Source organism: Bombyx mori, chromosome 10, assembly GCF_030269925.1.
Source record: "Bombyx mori chromosome 10, ASM3026992v2".
Lineage (NCBI taxonomy): Eukaryota > Metazoa > Arthropoda > Insecta > Lepidoptera > Bombycidae > Bombyx > Bombyx mori.
The window spans coordinates 16,560,313-16,573,692 of NC_085116.1; the positions used below are offsets into that span (position 1 = coordinate 16,560,313).

At 36.9% G+C, this 13,380-nt stretch overlaps 1 protein-coding gene across 10 annotated transcripts in view; it reads right to left on the reverse strand.

Moving 5' to 3' along the window:
* LOC105841880 (disintegrin and metalloproteinase domain-containing protein 11) overlaps nt 1-13,380 on the reverse strand; it is a 576,915-nt gene that overhangs the window by 214,432 nt on the left and 349,103 nt on the right. The gene's annotated exons all lie outside the window — the stretch shown is intronic.

Genomic DNA, 13,380 nt, shown 5'->3' on the forward strand with positions numbered 1-13,380 from the left:
GACAGTTCAACGGCTTGTCACTAGGTCATTGAAAGTCATACGTGTTCTAAAAAGTTTCCATTTATTATTATTTCTAATATCTAACTCGTTTCGCGAATCCCTCCATCGAAACAGCCCTCCCATACTCTCAGCTAATAACATAATAAAATTGAAAACACGGATATTCGGAACAGGTAAACTCGCCCTCAATTATACCCAAAAAACAAACAACTCAATTGAATCGTTCATTCGATACGAAATAATACACTTGAGTTTCTGGCTTCTCGTTTATTTCGTGCCACGATAATTCCTTTACGCCAGTAATAATAAACAATAACGGTGGCTCGAGGGGTATTATTAATCACAATTGATATAAAGGGGACGACCTCATGTCAATCACAAGATCCCTTGCTCCGATGTAATGCTGGTACAATTGGTGCATGTCGATAGTGAAATTTATTTTCCTTTTTATGAACCTTTTTTTGTTTTTGGATTTCGAGTTTTCGCAATACCAACGGATGTGAGTTTTTTTTAAAAGACGAGACTATTATCCTAATCATTTAGCAACTTTCATAGATTGCAGCTTCCTGAAAACTTCCATAAAATGGATAGTAAATGGAAATTAAATTCATAGTTTGGTGGTAAACTGAGTTCATGGGTAGGCATCAGTGACCTATTTTATCCGGAGAGCAGTAGTGCACGGTTAGAGTACCGTTATTTCAAAGTAAATTATATTTCGACTGTTATTTCAACTGTTGGGTATTCGATTCCTTTTATAGTACTTAATCCCAGTAAATGGTGTCGCCACGAATTTTGTTCTTTCTCTGCACTTACTGCACTTAAATAGATCCTGTTTATTTGTCATCTTCTACGAAGAACACGTAAATTGTATCTGGAATACATGTTAATTAATCTCAGTAAATTGGTACAGCCACTAATTCTGTCTCCGTGTCTCAGCAGTTCCTGTTTCTTGGCCGTTTTCTACTAAGACCATGTAAACTGTATCTGATTTTTTTATTAGTTTTACAATATACACAATTGATACGGGGTTAACAATATAGAATATATATTTCGACGCAACAGTTCCTTGTCAATGGACATCAACAATTTGAACATATCTATCACACGGCTCTCATGTTTTTTTAGACAATAAAAGCAAAAATAATGGTCTCCAGTATTATCGACTATTGACGAAGATACATCACTATCAAAGCAATGGCGGAAAAACAATATTTGCGAGGCTAATGTTAATGGAATATAAGATTATTTTTACTTACGTTCCACAAATAAAGTAGTTTTGTGTTATTAATATTTGATATAAATTCTTAAATGGGCAGAAAATCGACAATTGCGTATATATGCGGATTCAATTTAAGGATGTAATGTAGATGTATGTTACTTGGGGTCTTATCAGGATTTGGTTGGAAAGATAAATTTACGTTCTATTTTCCAGTGCATTAAGCGAATTATTTCTAAGCGGTCTCAATCAAAATCTTCTCGAAGGAGAAACGTCATAGTGGAAAAATTGTTTTGTTTATTTTCGTGGTGGTAAGATTTCATTTCTTAGGGACGGTTCATTCTGATCATTCATTAACCAAAGTTTTATCTTCCAATTCTACGACAGTTCTGAGTCTTGTTTTTCGCTTGGGCCAAAAAATTCTGAATACTTCTAATAAAACTAAACGCATTAACAAACCAAGTCAATTTATTTTGGTCATTGTTACAAAACCGAATAAGTCCAAATATGGAAGGCACTATCAATCATGCCGATTGCCAGAACTGACAAGACTGGGTCAATGGCTTCATCACTCATTCTGGTCATAAATAACAATGTGTTTATACACATTCGTCTGATAAACTGACACAATTGGACTAATAGTTGGAATTATGAGATATTAATATTAAAGAGGCCAAAAAAAATTCATAAAAAGAATCAATGAACCGAATTAAGCCTTATTTTTCTTCATTAAGTGATATGTAGAAAATAAAAGTCTACAAATGGCAATATCACATTCACATTAGGTATGGACTTTGTAATACAATTGGAGAACTTGAAATACCGTAAACACAAAACGTTGGGTACACTAGGGAAAATCTATTTTCAGCACAAAAATCGACCAGTCTTCATACTAGATGACAAACTGTCAATTCAGCGGCTGTGGACCGCTCGTCCAATTAGTGTCAGCGCTTTGACGCTGCACCGACTGGCTGCTAAGCTCCTTATTGACGTTCGAAGGTTTCCGTAATCTGTGCCGAAATTACCTCGTAATAGAACTTCCTTTCGATGTTGGGCGGCTGGTACTTGATTATGAGATCATTATTAATTATTTATTAGGGTTTAACTGAAATAAGCTTTAGTCACGAAATTACTTCGTTATCAAAAGCCTTGCTTTGATTATGGCCCACTGGTACTTGTTCAAATACAGATTAATTTGGTTTAAAAATTAGCACATTACTACCAAATATTAAACTTCATTAAAAAGGTTGATTGATATCAGTGACATAACATGCGGTGTGCTAACGCAATCTAACATTTCGGAGAGTTCATAGTACAAAGCGACCAGATAACGGGGTATAGCGTCCTGAATTCACACGTTGGTTTTGATTCAGTGGGATATGCTGGAAAACCAGTGGCCCTACCAGGACTACCTGATTGCACGACAACCGAGGTAATCATGAATAGCGTTCATTTCCCAGACGACTCTGCTGCTTTAGCGTCCTTGATTTAGCCGCGTGTCTGGTTGCAGTATTGATTCCAGTTTCCCTTCCTTTCTGTCCTAGTCCTACTCCGGGTGGGGCTTAGATGCTAAGGTAGGGATTGCAAGGAACTAGTTTAGTAGTTGACTTCGACAACAGCTTTAGCTTAGAAGCTTTCTCCATTGGGGCTGTAACAACTATAAAATCCTTTGATTCGATCATATAAGCGACACAAGGACTCACCGAGCATAAAGAAATACAGAAACCGTTTAAAGCTTAATATAACAGTCCACGGTGCATTTCCAGAGATCATTTTTGCCACGTACCATCCGGCTTTGGAATGAGCTCCCCTCCACGGTGTTTCCCGAGAGCTATGACTAGTCTTTCTTCAAGCAAGGCTTGTGGAGAGTACCTAATTAACGGTAGGCATGGGCTTGGCTTTACCCTTAGCATTGCTGAAGTCTATGGGCGACGGTAACCACTCACCATCAGGTGGGCAGTATTCTCATCTGACTACAAGGGTAATAAAAAAATAAAAATAACAGAGATGGTCAACTTTTATTTAATTATATAAGTCTACATAACAAAATAATAAAATATGAAACTTGAAAAAATCTTTTTCTCGTAGGTCCTTTACTTATTTCAACACTATGGTTCTGCTGTGATCATAAACGGCTGGCACTCGAGATATTCGAGTGCACCATCTATTTAACTTATCTCAAAAGTTAGATAAGATTCTCCACGTTTGCTTTATAATTCACATCCTTTGAGGCACGAATTTCGTCACGGTTTCTCGTTAAATTAAGTTTGAAGTTATACGCTTTTTTTTTCTTTTATGATCTCCTGATACTTTTGCGTAACATTTTCGGCAAATTAGTTTTTTTCATTTATAATTTAAACAAAACTATGGTCTATATCTCCGGATATGGTAACAAAACATACAAAACTTAGGCACACCAATAGAAAGAGATATCCTTATTTAAGCACGTTTTTATAATTGAATATGCAATTTCAAAAAGGGCACAACAAAGGGCACACATTTGAGATATATTTTAGTGTTAATTAGCAATTGAAATTTACTGGAATTACTATAAAATGGGTATAGGTAAGCCTCAAAACTACATTATATATGAAAAAAAGTATTTGACAAAATATGCGACATGTGCCCTTTTCGAAATTGCATATTTAATTAAACTGGACATTTCTATACGTACCACTTATAGACAACATTAAAACTGAATTACGAGTATATGTATATTTCTTTTTTTTGCCCTTGTAGGCAGACGAGCATACGACCCACCTGATGGTGAGTGGTTACCGTCGCCCGTGGACTTCAGCAATGCTAGGGGCAGAGCCAAGCCGCTGCCTACCGCTTAATACTCTCCCCAAGCCTAGTTTGAAGAAGGACATGATATATTATAGAATCATCACAACTTTACTTGAAGCCATTAATATCCATTGGAATCCCATCTAAAGACAAACAGGGCCTTGTTAACAAAGAACTAGTAAGGCCTAGCGGGGCAAAGCAAGACTGCGTCCACATACATCACGCAGAGCCGCGGGGCAGCACCGTCAATTACACGACCTACCGGAGCGAGTGAGAAACTCGACCGGTTCATTACACAAACCGCTCTCAATGTCCACGAGGGCAATCTCGCGTAAAATGACGCAACGTGCTGATCTTTGACAATGTGTGTGTCGCTCGAATTAGGTTGTTAAGGAAAAAGTCGAGGGGGAAAATGCTTTTAAAATTTATATCTTTGTGTGTGTGTGTGTGTGTGTGTGTGTGTGTGTGATTTTTTTGGAATTTCGATTACCCGTTATTCAAAAATGCTTACCACGGTACGGTTTCAGCGGCTTAGTAAGATTTTATCATTGATGAAAAAAGTCCTAATTTCGTATGAGGAAAGCCACAAAAATATAATGTTTCTAAATACATAAATACAATACAATACAATGTATTCGGCATCGAAATGATAGACAGTTACAAATCTACATTCACCAAAACACAATTTAACGTATATGAAACCGTTGGCGATAGTTCAGAATACCTTGTACATAGAACGAGATTCAGCAATATCAAATTTACTAAGGTCGCGTTAATGCTAGGTGAGCGAGCGATAATTTATTTTAATTTGGAAAATGTGAGTTACGCTGTTTTCAATTAGTACTTTAAATCTGCTGGTTAATACTAATTACGCTGTCCTTCCCAATAACGTACCTTATTTAATGATCTCAAAGTCTAAAGTACCTACATTGGTATGGATTTTTGTTGTTGGTGATACGTGGCCACTTATCTAAGCAATAAAAAATGACGAACTCTATAATAACTCGACTTCTTCACTATGAAACATTTTAAAGTTTCGTGCCTATGTCCAGCAGTGAACCTATGTGGGCTGATAAATATATATAGATATGGGTATATATTGTGCCACCAGTTTTGAGATTTAATGTCGAGTCTGGTAGAAATATGGAAGGTTCTACTTTTGCTTATTTATTATATTTAAGCTGGAACTCGTCAATTACAACGAAGAGTTCGACGAGCAAATTACTCCATAGACACCCACTGAGATTTTGTCGGATCTTCTCACTGAGTCACGGTTCCGATCCGGTGATAGGTTCTGCGAAGCATTGCTCTTGCCAGGGCTAGTATTAGCAAAGTGTCTCAGACTGAGCCCGTGAGCTCTCATTCGCGCGTAGCTATAATAAATAGCCTCTAGACTACCAGCGAATCGAAAAAAAAGCAACAAAACAAAATGCGTCATTTAAAATAATATACAATATTACGAAATGTTTTCGCTTCCTCTTATCACTTCACTATAGCCTTTATACAAAGCGTTTAGTATTCGAAGACGTCACCAGCTGTTTAACTATAGTCCTCACTGGCTCGGTATAGGTCGAGCGTTTTCACTACACGGTCGCATACCTACAGCACGTGTAATCGAGTCTTGCAAATTGAGTTCCACGCTTCAATACGCATTTACGCTGGAATTATTTTGTGTAAACCGCTCGAACGGGAGATTGGGAAATGACAATTCAAAACAATACGAGTTTGTATTCGACTATTCAATAAGACTAAAGATAAATTAAGGACTTCTTAGTAGATTGAAACAGTTTGGTATGTATCGAATTATAATGAACAGCTTAGTGCACAAATCTAAAACTGGGTAGATATTGTCGTAATACGCGAAACGTTTTTCCACGAGCATGGTCCTATATAAGAACTATGCTTCTACAATTATATTATACTAGCTGACCCGGCAGACTTCGTAGTGCCTCAATCGATAAATAAAAGACCTAAACTTTTATATAGAATAAACTTAAAACAAACAAAAGGAATCCGTCCGACGGGGGACACGTCAAAGGGAAAACAAAATTGTTATTTTTATTTAATTCCGAGAATTTTCATATTTTTATACCTTTTAAACCTTCTCTGGACTTCCACAAATAATTCAAGACCAAAATTAGCCAAATCGGTCAAGCCGTTTTCATGTTATGTCGTGACAACGAAAACGTCGCTCGAATTAGGTTGTTAAGGAAAAAGTCGAGGGGGAAAATGCTTTTAAAATTTAATACCTACGTGGTGTTTGTGCATTTTTTTTTTATTTAATTTACTGGTGGTAGGACCTCTTGTGAGTCCACGCAGGTGGGTACCACCACTCGGCCTATTTCTGCCGTGAAGCAGTAATGCGTTTCGGTTTGAAGAGTGGGGCAGCCATTGTAACTAAACTTGATACCTTAGAACTTATATCTCAAGATGGGTGGCGCATTTATGTTGTGCATGTCTATGGGCTCCAGTAACCACTTAACATTAGGTGGGCTGTGAGCTCGTCCACCCATCAAAGAAATAAAATAAAATAAAAAATCAGTTGAGAAACCCGTATTTGTAGTTGGCGACTAGTATCAAATCAGCAAACGGTGTACCATGCGCCAAATCAGCTCCTATTCACTGTTTATGTGCATATTGTGTTTCGATCTGATCGTCACAGTTTAAGCTGAAGACTTTGAAATTAGTTCCCAATGTCGTGACAGCTGGATGGATCTGATTTCGAACGAAGAAGTTAACCGGAGCAAAACCTCAGCACTACTAATGCATTCGATTTCGGAAACAATGTACGTATAATATCACACAATATAATAGATATTTCCCATCAAAAGAACAACAAGGCAAAGCAAACAAAATATCGACCACGAAATAAACGTATAAGACTCAGAATATTAAGACCAAAGAAAAAGCGTTCTAATTAACTGTTTAATACGAAACAAAAGACATTTAAATCCTAAAACAGTCTTACTCGAACCCCTAAAGAGGAGAGAGTGAGCAAAACCCGTCACGGTTTTGTCAAACGTAATCCCCATGGAACTCATACCGAATTAGAAAGTGTATTGTAATTACATTTCGTTCGCTTAAATCCTACATGCTATTCCCTGCTGTCCCAAAAATTAGAAGCACTCATTAATAAACCTGTTTACCGAGGATTATGGATCATCTGGTCCCAGTCCTGCGGGGTTTGTCTTTGTTATATTCTTTCTAATGAATTATTTATGGTTTCCTTTTGGTAACAAGACAAGGGTTTTTTTGGAGGTCGAAACAAAATTTGGCATCAAGGGATGTTTTGTAAATATTTAAAGGTTTGATTTCGTTTCGGGTTTTTTTTGTGTTCTCACTAGTTGAACATTAATTTAAATGGAGCCCAAAAAGCTTATTGTAATTAACATTGTCAATAATTCATTAATAGGCTCTCAAGGGAACACGGGTGATTAAATTAGTTAGATCTTTTGTTGTATTTTTGGAATTCGAAGAAATGAATCATATTAAACCGTAACTATCCTACCATGGGTTAAATTTATAATGTGATTAAACCTCTCATTCAGCCGATAGACTTTTAACGTCATCTAAATAAATCATGGCTACGACTGGTATTCTCAATATCAATTCGACATTGCCGACGTCACATCGAGTCTGTCAATACTGACAAACAGCTGAAATAAGTACGGCAAGTCACAAAATCAATCTTACATTCATAAAAGAAGCCACAAGACTTTTACCTAAATACATCTCCGCGTTTCAACTCAAAGAGAAGATTGTACAAAAGCACACCTAAGGGAAAAGATCGCTGCTCGGAGTACCCCCTACCTTAATTACGCCCCCTACGTGATCACGGTCAAAGCCTCACGTCGTAATTACTTCTCCCCCCCCCCCTTTCTTTGATATTTTCGTTTCGTTACGAAGAATATCCAATCCAAGGAATGTGTGATGAATTATCTATAGTGAGTACGAAGATGTTCGTGTGACATTGTTTTGTAAGTGTGTCACGTTTATTGCTTGGAGTATTCCACGTGATTCAGATATAATGGTGGACATAATGTAATATTTTGAAGAGTAAAATTGGAAACAAAATATTAGTCCAAACTCTCTCCACTGCTGGACGTAGGCCTCTCTCATGGTCCACCACAATGAACGGGCCTCCGCCTTCCACAACAAATCTTCTCCAGCATATCACTGCAAGTCACATCAGTGCACCGGGCAAGGGGACGCCTAACGCTGCGCTCACCGGTACGTGGTCTCCAGTTACTAGTTACGTTAAGCTAATGTCCACCTGTGTCCCGTAATTTGGCCTTTGCTTAATTTTCTTCTTAATATTATGAGTAAGCATGTCGGATTTGTCTAGTCCTAATTTTCTCTAGCCGTTACTGAATATGAAGTTACACTTTTTTTTTTCACTTGATAAACAGCATTTAAGAAGTCGAAGCTTGAACAGTTTTGGTTTTCCTCTACCAGTATTTTACATAAGAATTCCAACAATTAGGAAGCTAGATACGAAAACATTTTACTGTTAGTGTACTGTTAATATACCACAGACAAACTTCAGGAAATTCTAGAAAGAGACTCAAGAGCCCGTGATTTTTTAATTGTTAACAAGGTTTTTGGGTCACAGAAAATATTTATGTCCAGATTTGGATCTGCCTCATCATTGGTGAATACACACGTTTGACAAATTACTTTCCTGTATGTTAAAACAAAAGATTATGGTCCAATTGTTTTAGTAGGAGACAGTGAACCGAAGATTTCACAAGCGCTTGGAGTCGGGTATAAAATTTATGGGGTTTTAGCTTTTGATGTATGGCGGATAGGTATTATATTTTTGATTTATATCTCCTCTTTCAATATCGGTTATGGGCCGCTTGATTTTGATTTAGTTCACGTAGAAGACATTTTAAATTTATCGAAATTTTCTTCTTCTTCTTTAAGCCGAGAGAATAGATTTAAAGGACCCATAGGTAAAACACTAAGGAATTTTTATTTCGTAGAGAAGTTCATACCACCCTTCCTAGTGTAAAAGGGTTATTGGAGCCCATAGTCATCACAACGTGGATGTCGTTTCCCGCCTTTAGATTGTGAAAGCAAAAGCTCGATAACATTTTGGAACGAAGTTCCTTATGGGACGATGCGGAGGGGTACCGTAACCGGGAAAAAACTTCCGTAACGTAAGATTTTTATTAGTAATGCACACAGTGTACGACTTAACTTTGTAATAACGTACAAAAAATAGCATATTTCTTCATACTTCTATTAATTTGCATGGACAGCTACAGAATTAGACAGGATTGTGGTACCTACCCGTGTGGATTTACAATATGTCCTAAAGCATGTCTTTTTCATGCATAGTCTAAACCGAATTTATGATCGACGGTGATTATTCTCTATTACGTTAGCTGTAGCTCTTTCTTTAAAGGCGAAACCATATTTCCAAACTACCGAATTCCTTACGAAATTTTTTAGCGACAATCATACAATACCCACGTTTAAACAAGCATTGCCTATTTTGTTCCGTAGGATCTTGTCATGATATTGAAAAAACACGCCCCGGTCTGTGTTCCAATCTGATATCAGACACGATCGTAATGGCGTTCTCGTAGTACAATGGCGAGTAGAATACGCCAGACAATTTGTTAAAGCTTTCAATAAGTTTCAAGTTCAACTTGAATCACTTTCATTATTATTGTACAGCCGGGAATAAGATAGTCGAAGTTCGAAGTCGTCGTGGCCTAAAGGATAAGACGTCCGATGCATTCGTATCTAGCGATGCAACGATGTTCGAATCCCGCAGGCGGGTACCAATTTTTCTAATGAAATACGTGCTTAGCAAATGTTCACGATTTACTTCCACGGTGAAGGAATAACATCCTGTAATAAAAATCAAACCCGCAAAATTATAATTTGCGTAATTACTGGTGGTAGGACCTCTTGTGAGTCCGCACGGGTAGGTGCCACCGCCCTGCCTATTTCTGCCGTGAAGCAGTAATGCGTTTCGGTTTGAAGGGTGGAGTAGCCGTTGTGACTATACTGACACCTTAGTACTTATATCTCAAGGTGTGTGGCGCATTTACGTTGTAGATGTCTATGGGCTCCAGTAACCACTTAACATCAGGTGGGCTATGAGCTCGTCCACAAACTTAAGCAATAAAAAAAAAGATAAGCAATAAGCTCACGGTCCTTCTCAAATAGCGTGTAAGATTCGACTGTGTCTTAATAGTGTAGTAATTATGCAAATTACAGTTTTGTTGATTTGATTTTAATTACACGATTTGTTCCTGCCTAGTGAAGTTTGTGAACATGTGTTAAGTATGTTTGACATTTGTAAAATTTTAAATATTTGTAATTGCCTGCGAATCTGAACACGGCCAAAGTAGCCTCGTTACATTGGAGCGCACGAGTGCTTTATCCCTTATTTTTTATATATTTTTTTCATTTACTTCAGATATTTAATCCATATTACATTGATTAACATTTCACATAGAATATAAAAATAAAATATAAAACAATAACAACAATCTCGGAATAAAATAAAAATTAATGTCATAAAAGTTACAAAAAAACAATAATTTTATATAAAAATTAAAAATTAATATATAAGATTTTCAAAATGTTGTTCCGTACAGTTATTTTTATATGATGTTATCTAATTCAAAGCATTTCCAAGATCATTGAAATGAGGTACAAAATATATTAATGGTGAATGTGATTTTTTTAAGACATCTATAGTAGACACGCTCGTAGGTTTCCCGATCAGGAGACACGATAACTGCCCGTGGACATCGGCAATAACAAACAATAAAAAAAAACGCCTATTTATAAATTATCCGCTATATCAACCGACAAATACAAAAGAGTCTAATGATCGATACGAAATGAATAATTCGTTAGCCGGTCACGTGACTAGGCGCTGTGTTGCCAGGTGTAATTTATAGTTCAACGGAGGGGCGATTAATTAGATCGTGATCTGACTAGCTTACACGATAAAATTATGGCAACATAACCTTTATTAATTAAATTAAATCAACGAATACTGTGCGAAATGAAACGTAAAGTTTTACAAATAATTTTCATCGAAATTTGGGCGGCAGTTAGCACAATATTCAAGTGTCGGTAAATAATAATTTCAGTCGTCCGTTAGTTACTACGTAGGTTGAAAATTTTACAAATTACTGGTTAGAATATTGTTGCGTCTATTGCTTAGAGGTATCTTGAGGTGGCCAGGAAAATGAATAAATGCCTTTACTGCTTCAGATAATAATTAAATTGGTTTTAATTATTTTACAAAAATAGAATTGACATGCGCGTTAATCTTTTTTCTTCGTGTAATATTTTTGCTTTGACAATGATAATTATTGGTGTCACTGTTGCGTTCCCTGATTTCTCATTGGTTCGTGCGATATCACGTCACCGCTGGCCAATCATAGCCATCAATGTATGACGCGACGTTGATCCGTTAACAAATATTTATAACACAGAAGTACTATTATTTATAATAATTATATTGATACGCGTAGCAAAAACTTTGTACCCCTTTTACGAAAATTGCGCGAACGGAGGTCTATGAAATTTTCCACACTTATAGATAATATACAGAAGCAGTGCACAATGCTAATTTATTTTTTAAATAATGCATAAAAGATACATTAAATCAATAAAGAAAACATTACACACATTACCATGTATTTGACACACACACGCATACATACTACTTGTTTATTGTCTAACTTTTCTTAATGCTTATAGTCTGTGGTCAAAGTGAGAATAGATTAAATATTGTTTGTCTTTATTAATATTTGTCTAAAGCGTAGTCTTAGCGAACTCTGTGAAGAAATAGAATTGTTTGAAGTAGAAGTTTTAGAATCATAATAGTGTATATACAAACTTATAATTTCAATTAATTATAGTCGAATTTCGACTACCGGGAGACCACTAGTTCATTTCAAATGTTTCCTGTTGTAAAGTATGACGTCATAAAATCAAATAACAATTCACTCGATTGAATCATTCGATCATTCGCCTTCACGTCACTACGAAATCTGCCAGGTGTAATTTATGGCTCAAGTGATTGATATTGTATTAATTAGCGATTCAAACGACAATAAACTTGACGCGAGGATACACGTCGCCGGCTCGTTCATTATAGGGCGGAGTGCGCTTTATTGTATGACAGGAGTCGACATATTTCAATAACTGAAGATACGATATGAGCGTGTATGCATCATAACATTAAATCATTTTTCAAGCTTTGGGTAAAAACCTTTTCTTCTTCTTCTTTTTCTCCACCTTTTTCTCCACCATAAATTTGTGTAATTACTGGTGGTAGGACCTCTTGTGAGTCCGCACGGGTAGGTACCACCGCCCCGCCTATTTCTGCCGTGAAGCAGTAATGCGTTTCGGTTTGAAGGGTGGGGCAGCCGCTGTAACCATACTGAGACCTTAGAACTTATATCTCAAGGTGTGTGGCACATTTACGTTGTAGATGTCTATGGGCTCCAGTAACCACTTAACACCAGGTGGGCTGTGAGCTCGTCCACACATGTAAGCAATAACAAAAAAACCTTATCCCACTAGGTGGGGTCGGCACAGCTAATTTTTCTCTTCCATTCTCTTCTATCAGCCGTCAGCTCAACACTCACTCCTCTCTCTCTCATATCGTCATTCACACATTCCATCCATGTCTTCTTTGGTCGACCTCTTCCCCCTCTACCTCTACATCTCCTAATCACATGCATCTTCTCTCTACGCATCACATGTCCATACCACGCTCACCGTCCGCTCTTTAATTTGTTGATTACCGGGGCTACTTTCACACTTCCTTTTCTATAGCTTTAAAATACATGATACAATTCAATTGAAACTTTGGTAAAGCACGGATTGAGCTTGTGACGTATAGCTTATTTATTTGGTTGCATATACGTAAAAGCTCTTTATTCGCGGGGTATATGTTCCGTAAATTTTCACGCGGTAAATACAGAAACCGGGAATATGGAATGGTAATTTACTTAAGTGGAAATATAGCGAATAGGTACGTTCCTAGGTGACAAAATAAAAAACAAGTATATACAGTGGCGATATCATTTAACAACAAACTTTAAGCATAGTTGCAATTAGGTTTATTTTACTTTTTTATTAGTTCATTTGACGACGCGCTTACAAAGAATATTCGGTTGGATTCCATTTTGGAATCCTTTTTATCAATGTGTGAACCGATGTGCTGATTAGATCCGCGAATAAAAAAATCTTTAGCTGCGAAAATTGGGATCGGATCGCATTTTATTTTAATCCGCCTATAGTGAAAATGCGAATGAAGGAAGCGCGAATAAGCAGCTTTTATTGTACTCATAAGTACCAATTTCTGCTGCGTTATTGTAGTCTATGCTTTC